The 23,715-nt window shown below is 40.6% G+C and overlaps 1 protein-coding gene and 1 long non-coding RNA gene across 5 annotated transcripts in view; one reads left to right on the forward strand and one right to left on the reverse strand.

Annotated features, from left to right (window-relative positions):
• Window positions 1-2,701, reverse strand: part of SMCO2 (single-pass membrane protein with coiled-coil domains 2) — a 35,378-nt gene extending 32,677 nt beyond the window's left edge. For all 3 annotated transcript variants that reach the window (XM_082738553.1, XM_082738552.1, XM_082738551.1), the window contains exon 1: window positions 2,460-2,701. The gene's annotated coding sequence lies outside the window, so the exon portion shown is untranslated. The remainder of the gene's footprint in view (window positions 1-2,459) is intronic.
• A 580-nt stretch (window positions 2,702-3,281) lies between these two features.
• Window positions 3,282-16,817, forward strand: LOC309868575. 2 transcript variants are annotated; one of them, XR_014313729.1, is made up of 5 exons: window positions 3,282-3,473; window positions 12,881-12,988; window positions 14,927-15,136; window positions 16,090-16,236; window positions 16,713-16,817. It is a non-coding gene; the product is annotated as an uncharacterized lncRNA (long non-coding RNA). The 2 variants fall into 2 exon arrangements; XR_014313730.1 differs by lacking the exon at window positions 14,927-15,136.
• The last annotated feature ends 6,898 nt before the right edge of the window (window positions 16,818-23,715 follow it).

The following is a 23,715-nucleotide window of genomic DNA, read 5'->3' on the forward strand; positions in this document are numbered from 1 at the left end:
TTTAAAGATTTTATTTATTTATTTAACAGACAGAGATCACAAGCAGACAGAGAGGCAGGCAGAGAGAGAGAGAGGGAAGCAGGCTCCCTGCTGAGCAGAGAGCCCAGTGTAGGGCTCGATCTCAGGACCCTGGGATCATGACCTGAGCCAAAGGTAGAGACTTTAACCACTGAGCTGCCCAGCCGCCCCTGCCACTTGTTTTTTAAGTAACATTTCATTGGAACACAACCACAGCCATTCCTTTAAATATTGTTTATGACTGTTTCTGTTCTGCAGTGACAGAATTGAATGGTTGCAAGAGATGTAAATTTGGCATGCAAAGCCTAAAATATTTAGGATCTTGCTTTTTAGAGAAAAAGTTTGCTGGCCCCTGTTCTAGACCATCACCTTCTTCTGTGATGATGGGTGTTTGCTACAGTGAATCAACTGGAGGCAGTGAGTAAGAGTTTGAGTTTTGGAGAGGCAGGCTGAGCTCATATCACAATCAACCCTTAGCAGCTAGGCATAATCTTAATGTTCTAGGTCTGACTTTTCTCATTACTATCACCATTGTTACGAGAGTGGTGCGGAGCAAATCAAGTCATTCTTATTGTGCTTCACACAGTATCAGATGGATGCAGACACTTGGCAATGTTACCTATCTATCAAAGTAAAAACAGTAGAGATGGGAGCTATTAGGTTTCATTAGCTTCAAATATAATAAATAATAGTAATGGTGATGATGATGATGATGATGATGCTTACACATGTGCAGCACCCTTAGTTTATTAAGAACTTTCACTGATGGGGCGCCTGGGTGGCTCAGTGGGTTAAAGCCTCTGCCTTTGGCTCAGGTCATGATCCCAGGGTCCTGAGATCAAGCCCCACATTGGGCTTTCTGCTCAGCAGGGAGCCTGCTTCCTCCTCTCTCTCTCTGCCTGCCTCTCTGCCTACTTGTGATCTCTGTCTGTCAAATAAATACATAAAACCTTTAAAAAGAAAAAAAAGAACTTTCACTGAGTGTTTCCTTTGGTTCTCACACCCACCCTCAATGGTCAGGCAACCCAGGCGGATCTTATTACCTCTATTTTTAAAAATGCAGAAACTGAGACTCAGAGATAGATCGGGATTTGCCCAAAGTTTTATTGCTAGAAAATGGTAGAATCAGAGTTTTAAACCTGCACGTTTTGGCTACAAATGTGACAGTTATCCTACTATTATACATACATTTGATGCCCAATATGTTTTAATAGGTTCCTTATTAGCCATCTTACCTAAAAAACAAGTTAACTTAAAAAAAAAAAAGATTTTATTTATTTATTTGACAGAGAGAGAGATCTCAAGTAGGCAGAGAGGCAAGCAGAGGGGAAGGGGGAAGCAGGCTCTCTGCTGAGCAGAGAGCCCGATGCAGGGATAGATCCCAGGACCCTGAGATCATGACCTGAGCTGAAGGCAGAGACTAACCCACTGAGCCACCCAGGTGCCCCTAAAAACAAGCTAACTTCTGAGGATTTTTTTTAAAAAAGTAATCTCTACACCCAGTGTGGGGCTTGAACTCAAGACCTTGAGATCAAGAGTCACATGCGCTACAGACCGAGTCATCAGGTGCCGCTGAAGCTACATCTGACTAGTCAGGTAGTTTTGGTCCTTGCTATTCCAAGTATGGTCTGTTGATCAGCAGCATCAGCACCATCTGGGAGCTTACTATAAACACCCAGTTTCTCAGGTCCTACCCTAGACTCAACAGCATCTGCATTTTCACAAGATCCCAGGTGATTCATATATGTATTGAAATTTGGAAGTATTCACACGCTAGACCTTTGAAACTCAAATCTGTTTTCTCCTCCCTAGAGCCTATCTCTTCATTCCTGTACATTTAAACCATTGGCCTCTAGGATTGTTTGGTACAACTGGAATGAATCCCTCCTCTTTTCCCTAACCTCATCAAAACCTTTACAATTACAAATTTGGTGGGGCACCTGGTTAAGCGTCTGACTCTTGGTTTCTGCTCAGGTCATGATATCAGGGTCCTGAGATCGAGCCCCATGTTGGGCTCTGCACTCTGTTGGGAGTTTACTTGGGGATTCTCTCTTTGCACTTTCCTCTGCCCCTCTCCCTCTCCCTTGACCCCATGCTCAGTCTCTTCTCTCTCTCTCAAATAAATAAAGAAAGAAATCTTAAAAAAAAATAAAATTACAGGGGCACCTGGGTGGCTCAGTGGGTTAAAGCCTCTGCCTTTGTTTGGCTCAGGTCACAAGCCAGGTTCCTGGGATCAAGCCCCACATTGGGCTTTCTGCTTGGCGGGGAGCCTGCCTCCCCTCTCTCTGTGCCCGCCTCTCTGCCTACTTGTGATTTCTGTCTTTCAAATAAATAAATAAACTATTTTAAAAAATAAAATAAAATTACAAATTTGAACAAGCATTACTCAAAAAGAACAGATCAACTATTTTAAAAGACAGCTGATGAAATCTGTAACTTACCTTTTGTGGGAGACTTTTTCCAGGCCTGACCACTCAGATCCACCCTCTTCAGTACCTGCTAGCTAGACAATTTGGGCTCCCGGAAATTTTAAAGCCTGGTTCCAATAATTGAGGATTGGATGTCACCATAGGCTCCTGGCCAGTTTATGATGAGATGGTAAAAGTTGTGAAATATGTGTATGCCTGGTGATATCCTTGTTTATGCTGATTTGGCAATCATAAATAACCTCTCAATTCAGTGGGGGTAGACTAGCGACAGTTAAGTTTCCCTGGAAAGTTCTGGTGATGCCAGATCCTCCTTTCCCCAGCACCAAAGGAAGAGATGAGGCCATTTATGAGTGGTACACACCGAGGCAGGTGAGTTTGCAGTTGGACTTGCCCTCTCTGACATTCCACGTGGAATGCGGTACATGCGACCCTTCAACCCCTTCCGACAAGGTTCCAGGGGGGCATCGCTCTCCTGCATTCTTTTAACTTACATCTCCAGCTTGTCTCCCAATTTCCTTGCTTCTCCTATCAACACTTTAGAAACTAAATCCAGCCCTCTGTCCTCTGTCTACTGACACAGTGCTCTGGGATGCCCTTCCAACTTCAGCTGCTTCTGCCGTGCCCACTCCTTTCACCTCCTTGTCTGAACAAGGCATCCCAGACCTTCTGCAATAGAGGACATGACTTCTCCCAACCCCCATCCCCCTTAGCAGGAATGAGGAAGCAGTTGGTCTGGCAAACCAGAGCTACTCTTACTTTATGGCTCTGTCCATACTTCCTCTTACCATTCTCTACCACCCACTTTCACTTCTTCCAAGACTTCATTGCCAAGTTCACATTTTCCTTGGTACCTCTTCTTCTCCCTCATTCTTGGGGAACTCAGCACCCATGGGAGAGGTCTAACATTCTGATGTCAAGGGTCTTAAGCTACCAACTCTTAAAGATCTTCTATGCAACTACCACCATTATTTGGCAATATGGTGAGGAAATCAGAACAACTTTTCTAAACATGAACTTTAGAATGAAGTAAGTGTTTCAAACCTGGCTTTGCCATTTATTAGCTATTTGGTTTGTGGTAAAATATAATTTCTGTCTGAAAAATGTGTTTGAGAATATCTGCCAACTTGGTTTGTCAAGAAGATTAAGGCAATAATTCAAGGAAGGAGTTTAGGGTACTGCTGGATGATTGCTAGTGCTCTGGCTAGAAAGAAGGCTCTAGGAAGACACCAATGGCTGTATGCTTTGTTGACTGTTGTACACCAGCAATAAGCAAGTGGCTGGCATTAGGCACACAAAAAAATTTTGTCAAAGAATAAAATGAATACAAATATGGTAGCCATGTTTTCTATGTCAATATTTTAGGTCTTGTCATCACCCTGAGTATTTCCTCAGCTAAAAGCTCAATGTCAGATATCTCACCATTCTTCTTCCAGGATTTCTATGCTCCAGACTCCTTCACCTTGTGGCCTCCTATAGTACCTGCTGGGCCAATCTTCAGTCTTGGGTTCCTGCCTCACATCAAGACGATGCTCATAACTTTGGTTGTCCCAAGTAACTCTGTGTTTCTTTAAGAAAAATCGTGGATGTCTTGGTGGTTCAGTTGGCTAAGCATCTGTCTTCAGCTCAGGTGATGATCCCAGGGTCCTGGGGCTCGAGCCCTGCATCAGGCTCTCTTCCCTGGGAAAGTCTGCTCTTCCCTCTGCTCCCTGCCTCCCCGCAACTTGTGCTCTCACTCTAAAATAAATAAATAAAATCCTTTTCTTTCTTTCTTTCTTTCTTTCTTTCTTTCTTTCTTTCTTTCTTTCTTTTTTTTTTTAAAGGAGACAAAAAGAAAAGGAAAAAATCACAACAGTCTTATGAGGAGCTCCACCAAAATTTAACAACAATAACTAACACTGAGTACTTACCTATATGCAAGGCACTCTTCTAAGTCGTTTACATATATTACCTAATCCAATTCTTACCATCTTTCAAAAAGGGATTCAAACCCAAACCTATATTGGCTCCCGGGACCACACCCTCAAGCACCACCAAATATGACTACTCTTCACATTGGGTTCTCACTGTTACTCAGAAAACTTTACACATCTCTTGTTGCCTCCCAGACATATGGGGCCAACAGCTGTTTTCTGTCTTCCTTGGTTCTTTCCCCTTTCTGCCCCACTACCAAAATGCAGCCAGCTCCCTCTGTGAGCGGTGACCCAGCCTCCCTCATTACCACATTACATCATGGCCACCTGAAGGAAGGGCTCTCCACCACCAGTCAGCTCCTCTGTGTAACCTCTTCTCCACTCAGAACATACGTATGCTTTCCCCATGCTCTCCCAAACCCTTGGAGCTCAGAGAAAGTACTTTTCCACTTTCCTTCCTCAGGCTCCCTTGAATTAGACCCTTTATCCTTCTTGGGGATTATCTTCCATTAATTATCCATTCTCTTGTAATTTCAGAAACTCTTTTTGGCATTCCCCTAAGAAGCTTGCAATTTCTTTGAGGAAATGGACACATAACTTCAAGCTCTGTCTCTGCATTATTGTTTGCTCTGTGTAAAAACCTTGTCATGCTTCCCTTCTTGCAGAGAAACATTCCTTCCTTCTGTGTGTTTGAACTACCATCTTTGCTTTCTCCTTTTAACAAAAATTTCTTAAAATATTGACAACTAGAGTTACCCATTTCTATTGTTCATTACATATTCTTAAAATGTTTTCAATATGGCTTAATTACAAAATTTTTTGGCCTTTTTTTGTATTTTTGGAGCCTTTAATAATGTAATTTCTTTGGTGGAGTGAATGCTTATTTTTTAAAATATTTTATTTATTTATTTGAGAGAGAGAGAGTAAGAAGGAACAGAGAGAGGGCCAGAGGGAGAGGGAGAAGCAGACTCTCCACTGAGTAAGGAGCCTGATGTAGGACTTGATCCCAAGACCCTGGGATCATGACCTGAATTAAAGGCAGACACTTAATGGACTGAGCTAACCAGACACCCTGGTTGCTTATTTTTCCATTTACTTTAATAATCCAATTTCTTTGGTGGAGTGGAAATAGTGCAGTTTGTTTCTCACGCGTATTTGATCCCAGAGGTTTTTTCATGCCCAGAGCACTGTGTTTCATGGACCACACTTCAGGAAATCCTTTTTAAAGATTATAGGTGATATAAGTGAAGTTCCAGGCACACAGGAAGGTTTTCTAAGCAGTAGCAACCACATCACAGGGCACCCCCCCACACCACCATTGTTGTTGTATCTTGGATATCATGACTGGGCAGCTTTCTTGAACTAATCTCTAAATGCTCAAAACACCTTCCCCCAAGGCCTGAAGCTACCCAACATCAGTTCCATCCCAGCAAGAGGTTCTGTTCTGATCCCTTTTGAACCCCCTTGCCCATCACCAGGCCACCTGTAGCCCAGCAAGTCTTGAGATATGGCACTTACTCAAGAAGGACATTAGAGCAGTACTTGAGTGTCTCAGTCGGTTAAGTGTCTGACTTCAGCTTAGGTCATGATCTCAGGGGCCTGGAATCAATCCCTAAGATGAGCCCCATGTCAGGATCTATGCTCAGCATGGAGTCTGTATGTCCCTCTCCTTTTTCTTCTGCCCATCTCCCTGCTGGTGCTCTCTATATCTGTCTCTCTCTCAAGTAAATAGAATTTTTAAAAAAAGATGGGAAGCATTAGATCCCCATGAAAACTCTACACTGTGAATGTATTGGCAAAAGGCCTCATTGAGAACCCAGAGATTTCAGGAATTAAACCTACAAAGGAGTAAATATGTGTTTATTAATCAGAACCTTTTAATGGGTACCTTTCCATGGAGGGTTTTGTAATAGTTTAATTCACTTTCTAACATTGTTACCAAACCAGTAGTTAGATCAAACAATCTGCCTTGAATGTGCCTCTTTCTAAACTTTGCCAGGACAGAGAGATATCTGCAAGTTACTTAATATCTCTGAGCTTCCCTTTTCTCATGAACAAAATAGAGGAATGTCTACCTCGCAGACTTATTGTGAATAGGAAACGGGGTGATTGTGTATAAAGCATTTGGTTTGGGCCCTGGAACACAGCAGGCACTGAAAAAGAGAAATGACAGCTTGGAGGAATAAAATATATGAAACCTCAGGTGGTGAAGGTCTTGACCTCCAGGATAAGAAGAGCATTATTCATCCTACATCTGGGAAGCCCCTGGCTTCCAGCCCTTTAATAAAATGATTCTCACTGTTGTAAAGAATGAAAATGTTGAAAGAAAGAAAGAAAGAAAAGAAGGAAGGAAGGAAAACTACTGTGTTTTGATATTCAGGAAAGATCTTCAAGACCTAAACTCTCATATTAGACCCTAAACAAGAGTGATGTCAGAGGGCGCCTGGGTGGCTCAGTGGGTTAAGCCTCTGCTTTTGGCTCAGGTCACGATCTCGGGGTCCTGGGATCGAGCCCTGTATCAGGATCTCTGCTCAGCGAGGAGCCTGCTTCCCCCTCCCTCTCTCTGCCTGTCTCTCTGCCTACTTGTGATCTCTGACCATCAAACAAATAAATAAAATCTTTAAAAAAAAAAAAAGAGTGATGTCAGATTTGGAGCTATAGGAAATGGTAGAGAACACATAGAATCAGAAAGATTGGGTAAAGTAGTGCGTACTTTATCTACTCCAGATATTTGGGAATAAAACATCAGTGTGAAGTCCTCTTATATGGTGGTAACAGCATCCTCATCTCTACTATCAAATATTTATCAGCTGCTTATTGAATCTAGGACACTGTGCTAAGTAAGGCGGGGTAAGAAAGCATGTCCAAGGCTGTCTTTACCCTTCAGCTTAGCAAAAGATGAAAACAGTAACATTCAATAGAGGTCGAATGGCAAGAGTTGGGACATTTATAGAATTGCTGTGAAATTGCAGAGCAGGGATGCCTGGCTGGCTCTGTTGGTTAAGTGTCTGCCTTCAGCTCAGGTTATGATCCCAGGGTCCCGGCATGGCATAGTGCCGAATTGAGCCCTGAATCAGGCTCCCCGCTCAGCGGGAAGCCTGCTTCTCCTTCTCTCACTTCCCCTGCTCTTGTGCACGCATGCTCTCTCTGTCAAAAAAATAAATAAAACCTTTAAAAAAGAAAAAAAGAATTGCAGAGCAGAGGGATTTTTGGAAGGATGCCTACATAGGATGGGTGGCTATTCTAATGCTTTTAAAGAGTTTCCCATCAGAAATGTGACTGAATCAAAGGTTGTTCAGATAAATGATGAAGAGGGAAGAAGGTTTTCTAGGGAATGGGTCCTGTCTTAAATATGTTGGCGTGCAAGTGCAAGGAGTTCAAGCTTAAACCCAGAATTTGATGAGGAGATAGTTTTCCAGACAAATTTCATTGTATTTTATTCAGCTGTAATTTAATTGATGTTTTAATCAATTAAACATAAAAGAAGACAAGGATGAAATATACATTTATGTCCATACATATTTATAGCCATATTGATATTTTTTCTTTTCAATAGAGAAATAACTTGCAGGATGTTCATCCAAAGGTTAAAAGTGGCTATTTTGGAGTAGTGGGAATTTTTGTGATTTTCTGTCCAGCGCAAAGTTCAGAGAAGAGGAAAGAAAGGAAGAAACGCAGACAAGCCTGCCGGCGGTGGGGAATTAACAGGGATTCCTGTGAAAGGACATGCCACGACCTAAGTCACGCTATAGGAACACAGCAATTTCAGGCAGCGTTTTAGAAAGGAATACATGGTTTCTAAGTAAGTGGTTAGGAAATGAAGCAGTGGTTTCTGGGCATGGGTGTGGGTTTTCCGAGACAAGCCCTCTGAGACTCATTTCATTCCCTTTTGCACGACAGATGCAATTCATCTTTTCTGCGTACAAAATTGTCTCTCAAGCATTTAACACTTCAATTGACACAGAATGAGCAAAATGGAATCATTTTGGAAGCCCAAGAAAGTAAGCCATAAGAAGGAAATATAGTTTTTCTGCTAATGGCAAAAAGGATCTCCCGTAGAATGCAGATTAGTCATCCCCTACCTGAAACATGAGCCATCCTACCCTCCTCCAAGAAAAGATAACAAGAAAGTATTACATGTTAAGTTTAACCAAGAGTTCTAGTTAGAGTTTTTATTTAATATATCATGAGCAGATTTTGGCTTTACCTGTAATCGTAGGGAATTTCTACAGAAATCAGGAAGACATTTGGAAAGAAAGGCTGTGCAACCCTAGTGATATGGATGTGTCTAGCTCTGGCATTCCTTTGACTACAAGGATGAAATTCTAAGTCGTTTCAAGCTACAATTTTGGGGGTGCCCAGGTGGCTCAGTGGGTTAAGCATCTGCCTTCGGCTCAGGTGATGATCCCAGAATCCTGGGATGGAGCCCCACATTGGCCTCCCTGCTAAGCAGGAAGTCTACTTGTCCCTCTCCCTCTGCCTGTTGCTCCCCCATCTCCTGTTTGTGTGCTCTCTCTCTTTCACTCTCTCTGTCATATAAATAAATAAAATCTTAAAAAAAAAAAAGCTATGATTTTTGGGGCACTTGGATGGCTCAGTTGTTTTTGCATCAGGTCACGATCTCAGGGTCATAAGACCGAACCCCAGGGCAGGCTCTGTGCTCAGTGTGAAGTCTGCTTAAAATTCTCCCTTTCTCTCTGTCCCTCATCCTGCTCTCTCTCTCTCTCTCTCAAGTAAATAAATAAATAAATAAATAAATAAAATCTTTTAAAAATTAAAACTATAAAAATAAATTAATAAAATAGTAAAATTTTAAAAAATAAAATTAAATAAGTAATAAAAATAAAATGATAAAAAATAAAATAAAAAATTAAAACTATAAAAATACATACACTAAAAAATGAGAAGACTTGTCTTATAATCATTCTTCTCCTCAGAGACATCAATATTTTGATGCAGAGTCTTTCCAGATACTCATGTACTCATATATACATTACCTTACTTATTCAAATGCTTTTTTTTTTTAAGTAGGATTCCTGCCCAGTGCAGAACCCAACATGAGGTTTGAACCCACGATTCTGAAATCAAGAGTCAGATACTTATCTGACCAAGCCACCCAGGTGCCCCCATATTCAAATGCTTTTAATATAATCTTACTGTGCTCACACTGTGTATTATGTCCCACATGCTTTCCTTTTTCAATACATCTCAGAACCTTCTAGGTCAGTCTTGTACATTTTCCTCATTTCCTTTTAATTATTTCTACATTTCCTTTTAATTATTGTATAATATTTCATATGATCAACTTCCATATTCTAACCATCCATTCTTCCCATTCTTGAATATTTAATTTGTTTTCAAGAGAACATTAAGAAAAATTATATGCCAACAAATTGGACAGCCTAGGAGAAACGGATAAATTTCTAGAAGCACATAACCTTCCAAAACTGAATCAGGAAAAACCGGAACATTTGAACAGACCTATTATTAACAATGAAATTAAATATGTAATCAGAAAGTTCTCAACAAACAAAAGTCCAGGACCAGATGGCTTCACAGGTGAATTCTACCAAACAGTTAATGAAGAGTTAATATTGATTCTTCTCAAAGTATTACAAAAGATAGAAGAGGGAAGAAAGCTTCCAAATTCATTCTATGAGGCCAGCATTAACTGAAAAACAAAATGAGATAAAGACACTACAAAATAGAGAAGTACAGGCCAATTTCTCTCATAAACATAGATGCAAAAATTGTCAACAAATGGGGCGACTGGGTGGCTCAGTGGGTTAAAGCCTCTGCCTTCGGCTCAGGTCATGATCTCAGGGTCCTGGGCTTGAGCCTTGCATCGGCTCTCTGCTCAGTGGGGAGCCTGCTTCCTCCTCTCTCTGCCTCCTCTCTGCCTACTTGTGAACTCTGTCTGCCAAATAAATAAATAAAATCTTTAAAAAAAATTGTCAACAAAATATTAGTGAACAGAGTTTAACAGTATGTTTTAAGGAATCACTCATCACAATCAAATGGGATTTATTCCCAGAATTCAAAGGTGGTTCAATATTTGCAAATCAATCAATGTGTTACATCACATCAACAAAAGAAAAAATAAAAACTATATGATCATTTCAATAGTTTACTTTTAAAAAAATGATTGTCTGAAAATATGTAATATCATGGAAAATACATAGAGTGTATAGCCAAATGGGTGAAAAAGGCAGCATACAGACATTATATCCAGTACAATCCCATTGGAAACATATTTATTCATACTGATTCACAAAGAAAGGATAAGAGAAAACAAGTGTCAACAATGATTATATTTGCGTAGTGGGATCTACTTGATTTTTGTCATTTGCTTCATTGCTTGTCTGCATTTTTCAACATTTTTTTGCAATAAGCCTGACAACTTTTATAATTATAAAAAAAAAAATCAACAGTGTTACTTGGAAAGTAAACCAAAACGACAGTTACTTAGCTAGGAAAAGGCAGTCTCTCTTCTTCATTCACGCAACATTTGCCTTACTTGAATACAGTTTTCCTGGGGACCGAGCCAAAGAGTAAGCCAAGAAGTCTTGATAGAAGCCCAGGGAAAACATCTGTAGCGAAGGAGGTGGGGGGTGGGGCGGAAGGAAGGAGAGACCAAGAAATCAGTCAGCGTCCAGTCTCCTCTCATGCTCTCTACCTCCTTTTATTCAAACAGTTCATTCTGGTGAGACCACAGGCATTTCTGAAATTCTCCAAGGTGGGGAGTTGCCAGGAGCAAACTTGGCCATTTTTTCATGTGGGAACATGCGTGACTGCTGTTCAGGGAGGACCTACAAGGGAATGTTTCGATCTCTTGCTGGGCTTGACTCCAAAGTATAGATTTACAGAGCTGTGTACAGTGCCACTGAAAGAGCACTTACATTTCCCAGCATGGGTCAGGGCAGTGGCTTTTATCTCTGCAGGCTCTGGGTAGAGTCATCTTTTTTTTTTTTTTTTTAAAGATTTTTTATTTATTTATCAGAGAGAGAGAGGGGGAGAGAGCGAGCACAGGCAGACAGAATGGCAGGCAGAGGCAGAGGGAGAAGCAGGCTCCTTGCTCAGCAAGGAGCCCGATGTGGGACTCAATCACAGGACGCTGGGATCATGACCTGAGCTGAAGGCAGCTGCTTAACCAACTGAGCCACCCAGACGTCCCTAGAGTCATCTTTTTGAAATGATAAGACTTTAAACAATAGGTGGCAGCCCCAAACTATGCTAAAGAATCTTGACCACATTTGCAAGCCTGTCCTGGACTCAGTTTCCTGTCCAGCCAGCTCCCGGAAGGGAGATTTTCGAGGCCAGGCGTCTTTTGTAGCATAATAGATGCTCAGCCCCAGCCTGGTTGAAAACTTGGTGCCAATACCCTGTACACTGCGGTGGAAGCTTGAAATAATCAGAGGGACTTCAGGAAGAGTAGGCAGTGGATTCTCATGTTCTGAGACTGTTGACATCAAACAAGTCCAGAATCACGGGCTTTCCCAGGACATGTGTTACAACCATAGGCCTAGGAGGGGAACGTTAGTTCCCAGAGAAAGTGCTCCCTTATGATATGATACCAGAAATGTGCCTTCCTTACCTTCATTTCCTCTATTATCTACCGACCGCTCTGAAATCCTACTAAAGTTCCATTCCATATGATTATGGAACAAACAGATTTTGCAAAATTATCATCTCTGGAAGCGGTATCATATCAGCCATGAACTCTTAAATGTGACTGAATTTTACTCGGACTCCTGCTAGCTGACAAGTGTTCCCTGCAGAGAGTGATGGTTATTAGCTGATGAACTGGGGTGAAGGAAAAGATCCCCTTAAGGACTTTGCTTCACGAAAGCAGACCCAGTAGGGTTCTAGAAGCCCAAGTCATTTAAATCCATGAGGTAATCCACCGAGTAGCCCAAGAATGAGGATACTTAAGGGAGAGAGGGTCTGGGGACCAAGAATATACAATCAGTCTTCATTTTTAACAATTTCCATATTTGTGAATTGACCTACTCTCTAAAGTTTATTTGTAATCAAACTCTTGGTATTTTGTGATCCTTTGTGGGTTTTCACAGAGCCCTGAAAACTTTTAGTCTCCTGACATGTTCCAAGCTGAGGAGGGACAAGGTGGTGTTCTGCCTTCTTGTTTCAGCTCTCATACTATAAAGTGTCCTTTTTGCAGTCTATGATGGTGCCAATAATTACAGTAGTGATTTTTTTTTTTTGGTTGGTGATTTCATGGTTTAAAATGGTGGCCTTCAAGTGTAGTGTTAAAGTGCTGTCTAGTGTTCCTTTATACAAGGAGGCTGTGATATGCTTTACAGAGAAAAAAACATGCATTAAAGAAGCATAATTCAGTCATGAGTTATAGTGCTGTTGGCTGCTGGTTCAATGTTAATGAATCAATAATATTCATTAAATATGGTATCTTTTAACAGAAGCACACGAAAAACAAAGTTGCATATTGATCATTTGATGATAATGTGACCAGAAGCTCACATGAAACTAACCCTGGATTTTCCCTAGGAAAACTATCCAGTATTTGCTAATTTGCAGCATTCTCAGAGACTTTATACACAAATAATGAGAATCAACTGGGATCTTAGACTTTAGAAGAAGAAGAAAGAGCAACTGGTAAGTAGCTATCTTTAGCAATAAAATAAATGACAGGTATCGGTATCTAACTATGATTCATGTGAGAAAAGATTGAGAGCCTCAGTGTGGCTGTTCATAAAGCATATCAAAATCTGGAATTCCTTGGACTATATCAATGTTTCATAAAGGTTCTAAAATTTCCCCAAGGAATCATTCAGGGCAGTGATTTTCCCTATAAGGATAATCTCCTTTGCTGACATCCCGTTGGGGGTACTTAGCTATATGAAGCCAGTAATACAAAAATACCAAGAAACTTCTACCTAGAAAGATGTAGCCCATTTTACCTCACCATTTGGCTATAATTTCATTATTATTTATATGGCAGTCTAATTTGCCTGAAGTGCCGTTTTTAAATAACTACAGGAGTACTCCTTCACTAATAAGCATTATTTTAATAACTCCTCCATAATTAAGGAATTCCCTGTTCCAGACTTAGTGCTATTTCTCTCTGTGAGGGCTCTGGATTATGCTAATTTACGAGACCTAAAGTATAGATTCTCTGGAGTGTGTGTGTGTGGGGGGGGGGTTGCTATTTATACTGGAACAATAGTCCTAAACTTGGTAGTGTTAGAATCTAACAGACTTATCTAGACAAGAAGACTCAGCTAACTGATAACACCCATTTATGATGAGTACACAAGTGCTTCAGTGAAAACCAGGCATCAGAAGAAACAGAGGTCAGGTCATGTGGTGCCCATCAGACAAGCCAGCGAGGTCCGCAGGGGTGGAGCTGTGGGATGGAGTGGGGTTGGCCGACACTGAAGAAACGGGGTACTTGTCTCATACTCAAAGAAGCCATAAGGCCTAAATCAGGACCAGAGAGAGGCTCAATGGCCTCGAGTGGCCCTTGGGACAGCACTGGCTGAGACTGCTTGGGGTAGTGACCTCTACAGATTTCTCTCCTAAAATGAATGGAGCTGAGCCCGGGATGAACACTGTGTCTCTGCATGAGGTCCACATAATTCATTCCTTGCTGCATTTGATAAGATTGCCTGAAGAGGCTGTTATGGTTGGAGAAGGGGCTGGGAGCCAAAACAGGCTGATAAAGGGAAAGACAAAGGTGAGAGGGAGGCAAGAGGCAGCAATGGAGCCAGCTACTCTGGCCTGAAAAATTCTGTCTAGAGATGTGACACCCAGGTAGTCAGTCAGGCATTTAAGCCAAATGGGCCATTGTCTTCTTGGAGTTCAGGGGAAAGACTGATTTTTTTTAAAGAGCCTGTGGTTCTGCTGTGGGAGGAATAGAAGGTCCTAGCCAGGGAAATGGAATTACAAAGTGCACAGAGGACAGTGGGACATATTTGTGTTACTGGTAGATTACTTGGTGGATTTATATCAGGGGTTTTAACATTTCCCCCTTCAGGGAACCAGTTGAGACCTAAATCTGCATAAATCCTCTCGAGTTATACTTAACTCAATCAAGGCACAATAGATTTTAAATCAAATTTCTTCTATGCAGGAAGTTCCCAGGAAGGCAAAGCAGGGAGAGGAGCCTCATTATTGTCAGTCTTTCAATACAACCTCAATAAGCAGTTTCCTGTCTTATAAGCCAGAGTTCTTCAGAGAAAACAGAAACAATAGGATATATATGTTTTATCCTATTGGTGTACCAAATCATGCCACCGGCTTTCCTGGGTCTTCAGCTTGTAGATGGCAGACTTGGGTCTTCTCATCCTCCATAATCACATGCGCCAATTACTCATAATAAATCTTGGGATGAGAAGACCTAAGCTCTGCCATGTGCAAGCTGGAGACCCAGGAAACCTGGTGGTGTAATTCAGTCTAAGTCCAAAAACCTGAAAACCTGGGGAGCAAATGGAGTAAATCCAAGTCCAAAGGTAGGAGAAGATGAGATGCCATGTCCAGCTGATTGAGGAGTAAAAAGAGGCTAATTCCTCCTTCCACCTTTGTTCTATTCAGGTCCTCAATGGATTGGGTGATGCCCACCCACAAAGGAGGAAGCAATCTATTGAGTCCACCAATCCAAATATGAATGTCATCCAGAAACACTTCACAGACATCCTTGGAAATGTTTAGAGGCACCTGGGTGGCTCAGTCGGTTGAACATCTGCCTTCAGCTCAGGTTATGATCCCAGGGTCCTGGGATTGAGCCTAGCATCATGCTCCCTGGTCAGTGGGGAATCTCCTTTTCCCTTCTGCCCCCCACCACTTGTCTTATTTCTCTCAAATTAATCAATCTTAAAAAATGTTTAATCTGGGCACCTCATAGCCAGTCAAGACGACACCTAAAATTAACCATTACACTGTATTATTTACAATTAATTTCAGTAACTTACTTTTTACAGAGATGCTTTTGTAGCTGAGAAAGCTTGTGAAGTTGTTTCTACCCATTAATTTTTCAAAAGTATGCAACAGATGAAGGCTTGCTTTTTCCCTTACACAGATAAAGATAACTAAAGCATAAGATGTTTGTGTATCCAAACGATGTTTATGCAGAGATCCTAGCAAAGTATTTGGTTTGTATATATCCATTGAAAGAAACATCGTTCAGACATTGATGTTCATCTAGTCACTCTAGCTTTATATTCTGCTCTTGTGGAAGTGTGGGTGGCATGATCTATTAAAAAAAAAAAATCTTCAGCTTAGCCAGTCTAGCACAATACTTCAGGAAAATGTGAATTCGGCTCAGGTAATACAGTTTTCTGACCTGTGCAAAACCCATAGCCCAGATTAGGGGTGGTCTTATGGCCAACATATTGTCAAGTCTGCGGTAGATGAAAAGTACCCCTCCTTGCCTTCTCTGCCTCCTCTTTCAATCCACTCTGCTGTTTTAATCCTTTGGTTCTGGTGTTGATAATTTCACCCCTCTGTCCTTATTAGCTCATTTATTAGAAAAAGCTTGGGAGCCAGACACTGAGGGGATTAGAATCTTGTGGTTGGAGAATAAGGGTACAGGATGTAGGAGCAGCCTTGAGGTAAATTATCAAAAAGATGGTAATTTTTCTCAGGGGAAAATTTAACCTCCAGCTAGTACATCTAAAGCAGAAGATTCTGCTTATAGGTCATTTGTTTGCTGCCCCACCTTGAATCACATTATAAAAAGTTTATTTACTCTTCTTTAGGACACTGGTGGGCAGAAATGAAGAAGCCCAGGGGTCCCAGAAGCTGGCTGGGATCCCTTGTGTAGATCCTTAAAGACCAGCATGTCTGATGGCCCAAGTTTGGGTTTTGTCTTTCTGACACAAAGCAGAGAAGAACATTGATTCCAGGTCAGTACTCAGTTTTATTGACTTGTTTTTGCTTTTATGCAATGGGAAAAAGAGCAAGAAGAAAAATGGCAGTTCGCTCAAGTACAGCCTGTCTTTCTATGTCAATGAGTAGTATTCTAGTAAACTCATTCAAGTCTGACCACTTGGGAGAACTAAGGGAGAAGACCACTCCCACTTCCTGTGCAATTCTGATGTGGCAGGCATTGTGTTCTGACTTTAGATGTATTATAGGGTTAATCCTGACAACATCTTTATAGAATAGTTGATGTTATTCTCATTTTACCAGTGGCTAGCAAGTTCTAAAAAGTGAGTCACTTGTCCAAGATTCTACACCTAGTAAGCGGCAAAGAAGGAATTAGTCCCAATCTCTTTAAACTGGAAAGCTAATGCTTTCTCTACTTATTTCCAAAAGCTTTTATTTAGGGGCTCCTGGGTGGTTCAGTTGGTTGAGTGTCTGACTCTTGGTTTTGGCCCAGGTCCTGATCTCAGGGTTGCGAGATCGAGTGCTGCATCAGGCTCCCCCACCTCAGCAAGGAATTTGCTCAAGATTCTCTCTCTCCCTCTTCCATCCCCCACCCTCTCCGTCTTTCTCTCAAATAAATAAATAAATAAATAAATACATGTTTATAAAAAGCTCTTATTTAATCAACAACTATTTTTGAGCATCTGTTATGGGCTAGGTCTTGTGCTATTGTAAAGAATACAAGGATAAATATAACAGTCTTGTCTGCAGAGAGCTCACAGGCCAGTGGGAAATGGGGCACACAGGTGCAGTGTGTTAGCTGCTAGTGAAGACTACCAGGCAGACAGAGAGGAGAGGAACCTGCCTGAGTCTTGGGGGATCAAAAACATCAATCCAGAGAAAATACCTCTCCAGGAGCTTAAAAAAAAAAAAAAAGTGCTTCTCAAATTTTGAGGTAATTATGAATCATTCTGGGATTTTTTTTTTTCACTCTGGGATCTTATTAAAATGTAGGTTCTGATTCAGTAGGTTTGGAGCGAGGCTTGTGCCTTTCTAACAGGAGAGGCTAATGCTGCTGGCCCATGGCTCACACTTCTTAGCTGTAAAGCTCTAAAGGGAAAGGAAATGTTAGCCCGGTGGAGAGGTGTGTTGGGGAGAACTTTCCCAGGAAAGACAAGGAATGCGCAAAGACTCAGCGAGAAAAAGAGCAAGATCAACTTCAGGGAACTGCCATTGATCCAGCAAGCCTGGGTTATAGGTCATGACAAGGTGAGCCAGCCTGACACGGACTAGAGGCAACAGCAAACAAGTGAGCCGGAAGCACATGAAGCAGGCTCTGCAAGACTTGGTAAGAAGCTACGTCTGATGCTGAGGGCAACTCAGACGCCATTCAGTGTTTTCAATTGATGAGTTCCTGTCGCAGATTCAGGCTTTCCAAAAAGCATACAGGCTATCGCATGGAAAATGCATCAGGACAATGTTCTCAACCCTGTCGCTTCTTAGAATCACCTGAGAGCTTTAAAAAAAAACAATGCTCAGTCCCCGCATCAGACAAAGAGGATCTCTAAGGCAGAGCTTGAAGTGTGGTCTTCGGACCGGCAGCATCAGTATCAGTTGGGACCTTATTCGAAATGCAAATTCCCTAACTCCAGCCTGCATTTACTGAATCAGAAACTACGCAGATGGGACCAGCAGTCTGGGTTGTAACAAGCTCTCTCAGGTGACTCTAATGGGGCTAACGTTTGAGATTCATTAGTTTAGATGGAAAACAGTAGGGAGAGGAAAGAGACGGCTACTGTACAATTTATGAACTAGGTAAGCTTCTGTCTTATGTACTGAATTGTGCCCCCTAAATTCCTATGTTGGGGCCCTAAGCTTCAATGGGATGGTATTTGGAGGTAGGGCCTTTAGGAGGTAATTAAGTTCAGATGACGTCATGAGGGCGGGGCTTTATGATTGAATTATTGGCCTTACAAGACCAGGCACCAGAGGGCCCATAAGGTCTCTTTTCTCACCACACGTGAGGGTTTAGGGGTAGGATAGCTGTCTGCAAGCCAGAAGAGAGCAGTCACCAGAAACGGACAGTGCCAGAGCCTCCGTCTTGGCCTTCCGAGCCTCTAGAATGGTGAGTAAGTAAATAAATTTCTGTTCTTGATGGTATTTGGTTATGGCAGCCCGCCTATGCTAAGATGCTTCTGGAACGGTGGGCAATCTTACTGTGACACATGGGTCCCTGTGGAGTTACTGTTAAAATATGTATCTTGGAGCTTGTGCACATGAACTAGTTTTAATTATAACAAACTGAGCTTTGATAGCTTGTGTTGTAATATCAGTTTTGCAGTTGTGGCTTTTTGTTTTGTTTTGTTTGTTTTTATGTTTTTATCCTAAAGTTGGTATGAGTAATTGGAATTGGAAACCTGTAATAGCATTGCCATAAAATATAGGATATCCAGTTAAATTTGAATTTCATATGAACAAGAAATAACTTTTTAGTAAAAGTATGTCCCAAATGGTGTAGGGGTTAAAACTCCTCCAAAAAATTATTCATCATTTGTCTGAAATTAAAATTTTACTGATTGTCCTGTGTTTTTGTTTACTCAATTGGAAATGCTAACCTATAACAAATTAATACAGATCAAGAAATATCAAATGGGTGACGGGGTTGATTGATATAGAGTAAGGGGATGAGTCAGTGATGCCTTAAAGGTTTCTGGTTTGGAAACTGGGTAAATCTTGATACCCTGTAGGAAAATAGGGGACACTGAAGGCAGAGTTGATTGGAGAGGAAGGACAAAAGATGAATTACGTTTTGGAAATGTGGATATGAAGGTCCTTCTTGAATATATAAGCAGATTTAATTAGTAGGCTTTTGGAGATACAGTTCTGGACATAAGGAGAAACATCAGGAGGGAATCACAGGTTTAAATATCATAAGCAATTAGGTGGTAGGAAATTTTAGGAATGGATGAGATCCCAGAAACCAGGTAGAAAAGAGGGAGTTGGTGAAAATAGAATGTAGACTGAAGTATCTGAGGAGTTGGGAGACCAGATGTAAGCCGAGACATATTCTTGGGTCCAGGACAGGAACCCCAATCGGTTTCACAGGAAGAAGGGTAGAAGGGATGGCTGTGCGTGCAGGTGAGCTTGGTGGAGGGAAGTGGACTTGTGTCAGGAGCTCTGAATAGATTCTTTTGCCAAAGGAACCCTTTTTCCCTTGTGACCTGTTCATTCTGGTTGTGCTCATTGTATCAAATAATGCAAAATGATGAAATGAGTTTCAAAGGTTTTTTTTTTATGAAAGCTAAGCTAAACTTTGGAAAAATCTTAAAATGGCAAACTGCACTTTTTTGTTGTTAAAGTAGGGGTAGGTAACACAACTGTAAACATTTGGATCTGAAAAAAAAAAAGAAGTAAAAGCCTAGTAGGATTTTGCACTTACATTGCTTTACCTACAGAAATTCAAACTGGGCACCCAGATGAGAAATCCTTGGTATGATTTCTGTAGAAGTCGCACTAACAGACCCCCTCCAAAATGCCATGGGCCTAACTCAGCAAACTAACAAATGGACGTATACTTTTTAGGGTAAAATAAAATGTAAACTACACCTGTTTGCATTTCTTAAGTGATTCACTGTTTGGTTTTGGTTTTGTTTTTAGTATACTTCCAACAGTTCTTTCTAGTTTCATTACTCTATGATTGATAAAAACTTCATATATTTAACGTGTGTATATTTTGGTATATGTATGCATTGTATTATGATTACCATAACCAAGCTAATTAAAGTATCAGTCACCTGACATAATTATCATTATTTGTGTGTGTGATGAGAACTTGAGATCTACGGTCTCGACAAATTTAAATACACAGTACATATGAGCTATAGTCACCATACTTATGTGTTAGGTCTCCAGAATTTACTTGTCTTATAATAGTTTATACTTTTAAAAAAATTTGTGTATAAATTCAATTTAAGTAACATATACTATATTCTTTGTTCTGAAGCAGAATGTAGTGATTCATCAGTTGCATCAATACCCAGTGCTCATTACTTCAAGTGACCTCCTTAATGTTTATTACCCAGTTATCCCATCTTCCACCTACCTCCTCTCCAGCAGCCCACACTTTCTTAGAGTTGAGAGTCTTATGGTTTACCTCCCTCTCTGTTTTCATCTTATTTTTCCTTCCCTTCCTCTACATTTATGTTTTTTTTTTAATTCTACATATGAGTGAAATCATATGGTATTTGTCTTTCTGACTGACTTATTTTCCTTAGCATAATATGCTCTAGCTCCAACCACATCATTACAAATGGCAAGGTTTCATTCTTTTTGATGGCTGAGTAATATTCCAGCATAGATTTCATCATATATATATATATATATCTCATCATATATATATACACACACATCAATATATATTCAATATATATATATATATCTCACATCCTCTTTGTCCATTCATCTGTCCAAAAACATCTGGGCTCTTTCCATAGTTTGGCTATTGTGGACATTGCTGCTATAAACATTGACATGCATATGCCCCTTTGAATCACTATGTTTGTATCCTTTGGATAAATACCTAGCAGTGCAATTGCAGGGTTTTAGGGTACTCTATTTTTAACTTTTTAAAGGACTTCCATACTGTTTTCCAGAGTGGCTTCACCAGCTTGCATACCCATCAACAGTGTAAGAGGGTTCCCCTTTATCCACACCCTTGCCATCATCTGTTGTTCCCCGAGTTGCTAATTTTAGCCATTCTGACAGGTGTCAGGTGGTAATCTCATTGTGGTTGTATTTGTATTTTATTTGTATTTGCTGGATGGTGTTGAGTGTATTTTTTTCATGTGTCTGTTGGCCATTTGTATGTCTTCTTTGGAGAAATGTCTGTTCCTGTCTTCTGCTCATTTCTTTACCGGATTTTTTAGTCTTTTGATGTTGAATTTTGTAAGTTCTCTATAGATTTTGGATACTAACCCTTTATCTGATGTGTCATTTGCAAAATCTACTCCCAATCTGTAGGTTGACTTTTAGTTTTGTTGACTGTTTCTGTTGCTGTGCAGAAGCTTTTTATCTTGATGAAGTCCCAATAGTTCATTTTTGCTTTTCTTTGCCTTGCCTTTTGGAGACGTGTCTAGCAAGAAGTTGCTGCAGCTAAGGTCAAACAAGGTTGTTGCCTCTGTTCTCCTCTAGGATTTTGATGGATTTCTGTTTCACACTTAGGTCTTTCATCTGTTTTTGAGTCTATTTTTGTGTATAGTGTTAGAAAGTGGTCAAAGTTCATTCTTCTGCATGTGGCTGTCTAATTTTCCCAATACCATTTCTGGAAAAGACTGTCTTTTTCCATTGGATAATCTTTCCTGCTTTGTTGAAGATTAGACAACCGTAGAGTTGAGGGTCCATTTCTGGGTTCTCTGTTCAGGATCATTGATCTGTGTGTCTGTTTTTGTGCCAGTACCATACTGCCTTACCGATGACAGCTTTGTAATAGAGCTTGAAGAGAATTGTGATGCCTCCAGATTTGGTTTTCTTTTTTAGAATTACTTGGATACTCAGGGTCTTTTCTGATTCCATACAAATTTTAGGATTATTTGTTTCAGCTCTGTGAAAAATGTTGATGGTATTTTGATAGGGATTACATGGGATATATAGATTGCTTTGGGTAACATTGACATTTTAACAATATTTGTTCTTCCAGTCCATGAACATGGAATGTTTTTCCATTTCTTTGTGTCTTCCTCAATTTCTTTCATAAGTGTTCCATAGTTTTCAGAGTGCAGATCCTTTTACTTCTTTGGTTAGGTTTATTTCTAGGTATCTTATGGCTTTTGGTGTAATTTTAAATGGGATTAACTCTTTAATTTCTCTTTCTTCTGTCTCATTGTTACTGTATAGAAATGCAACTGATTTATGTGCATTGATTTTTATATCCTGCCACGTTGCTGAATTCCTTCACTAGTGCTAGCAATTTTGGCTTGGAGTCTTTTGGGTTTTCTACATAGTGTATCGTGTCATCTGCAAAGAATGGAGTTTGACTTCCTTGCTGATTGAGATGCCTTTTATTTCTTTTTGTTGTCTGATTACTGAGGCTAGGACTACTATGTTGAAGAGTAGTGGCGAGAGTGGACATCCTTGCTATGTTCCTGACCTTAGGGGAAAAGCTCTCAGTGTTTCCTCATTGAGGATGATATTTGCTGTGGGTTTTTCATAGGTGGCTTTTATTTTTATTTTATTTTTTTTTAAGATTTTACTTATTTATTTTACAGAGATCACAAGCAGGCAGAGAGGTAGGCAGAAAAAGAAAAAGAGAGGGGAGGAAGCAGGTTCCCTGCCGAGCAGAGAGCCCAATGTGGGGCTCAATCCCAGGACCCCAGGATCCTGACCCGAGCCAAAGGCAGAGGCTTTAACCCACTGAGCCATCCAGGTGCCCATTTAGAAGGCTTTTATGATATTGAAGTATGTTCCCCCTATCCCTGCACTGCAGACTTCTTATCAAAAGAGGATGTTGTATTTTGTCAAATGCTTTTTCTGTATCTGTGGAGAGGATCATATGGTTCTTGTCCTTTCTTTTATTAATGTGGTGTATGTCATTGATTTGTGGATGTTGAACCACCCTTGCAGCCCAGGAATAAATATCACTTGCTTGTGGTGAATAATCCCTTTAATGTACTGTTGGATCCTATTAGCTAGGCTCTTGGTAAGAATTTTGGCATCCATGTTAATCAGGGATATTGGTCTGTAATTCTTCCTGTGGGTGGGGTCTTTGTTTGGTTTTGGGATCAAAGTAATGCTAGCCTCCTAAAAAGAGTTTGGAAATTTTCTTTCCATTTCTGTTTTTTGAAATAGCTTCAGAAGAATAGGTATTAATTCTTCTTTAAATGTTTGGTACAATTCTGCTGGGAAGCCATCTGGGCCTGGACTCTTGTTTGTTGGGAGAATTTTGATTACTTCTCCAATTTCTTTGCTGCTTAAGGGTCTGTTCATGTTTTCTATCTTTTCCTGTTCCAGTTTTGGTAGTTTATACATCTCTAGGAATGCATCCATTTCTTCCAGATTGCCTAATTTGTTAGCATCTAATTGCTCATAATATTCTCATTATTGTTTGTATTTCTTCAGTGGTGGTTGTCCTCTCTCCTCTTCATTCATGATTCTATTTATTTGGGTCCTCTCTCTCTCTCTCTCTTTTTTAAGATTTTATTTCTTTTGAAACAGAGTGTGCCCGAGAAAGCATACACAGGAGTGAGAGTGGGGAGAGGTAGAGGGAGAAGCAGAATTCCCACTTAGCAGGAAGCCCAGTGCAGGCCTCCATGCCAGGTCCCTGAGACCGTGACGGAGCTGAAACCAAGAGTCAAATGCTTAATAGCCTGAGCCACCAAGTCTCCCCCTTTCTCTTTTCTTTTTGTTAAGACTGGCTAAGGGTGTATTGATCTTATCAATTCTTTCAAAGAAACAGCTCCTAGTTTCATTGATCTGTTCTACTGTGTTGTTTTTTTTAATTTTATATCCTTGATTTCTGCTCT

This window comes from Mustela nivalis, assembly GCF_964662115.1.
Source record: "Mustela nivalis genome assembly, chromosome: 7".
NCBI lineage: Eukaryota > Metazoa > Chordata > Mammalia > Carnivora > Mustelidae > Mustela > Mustela nivalis.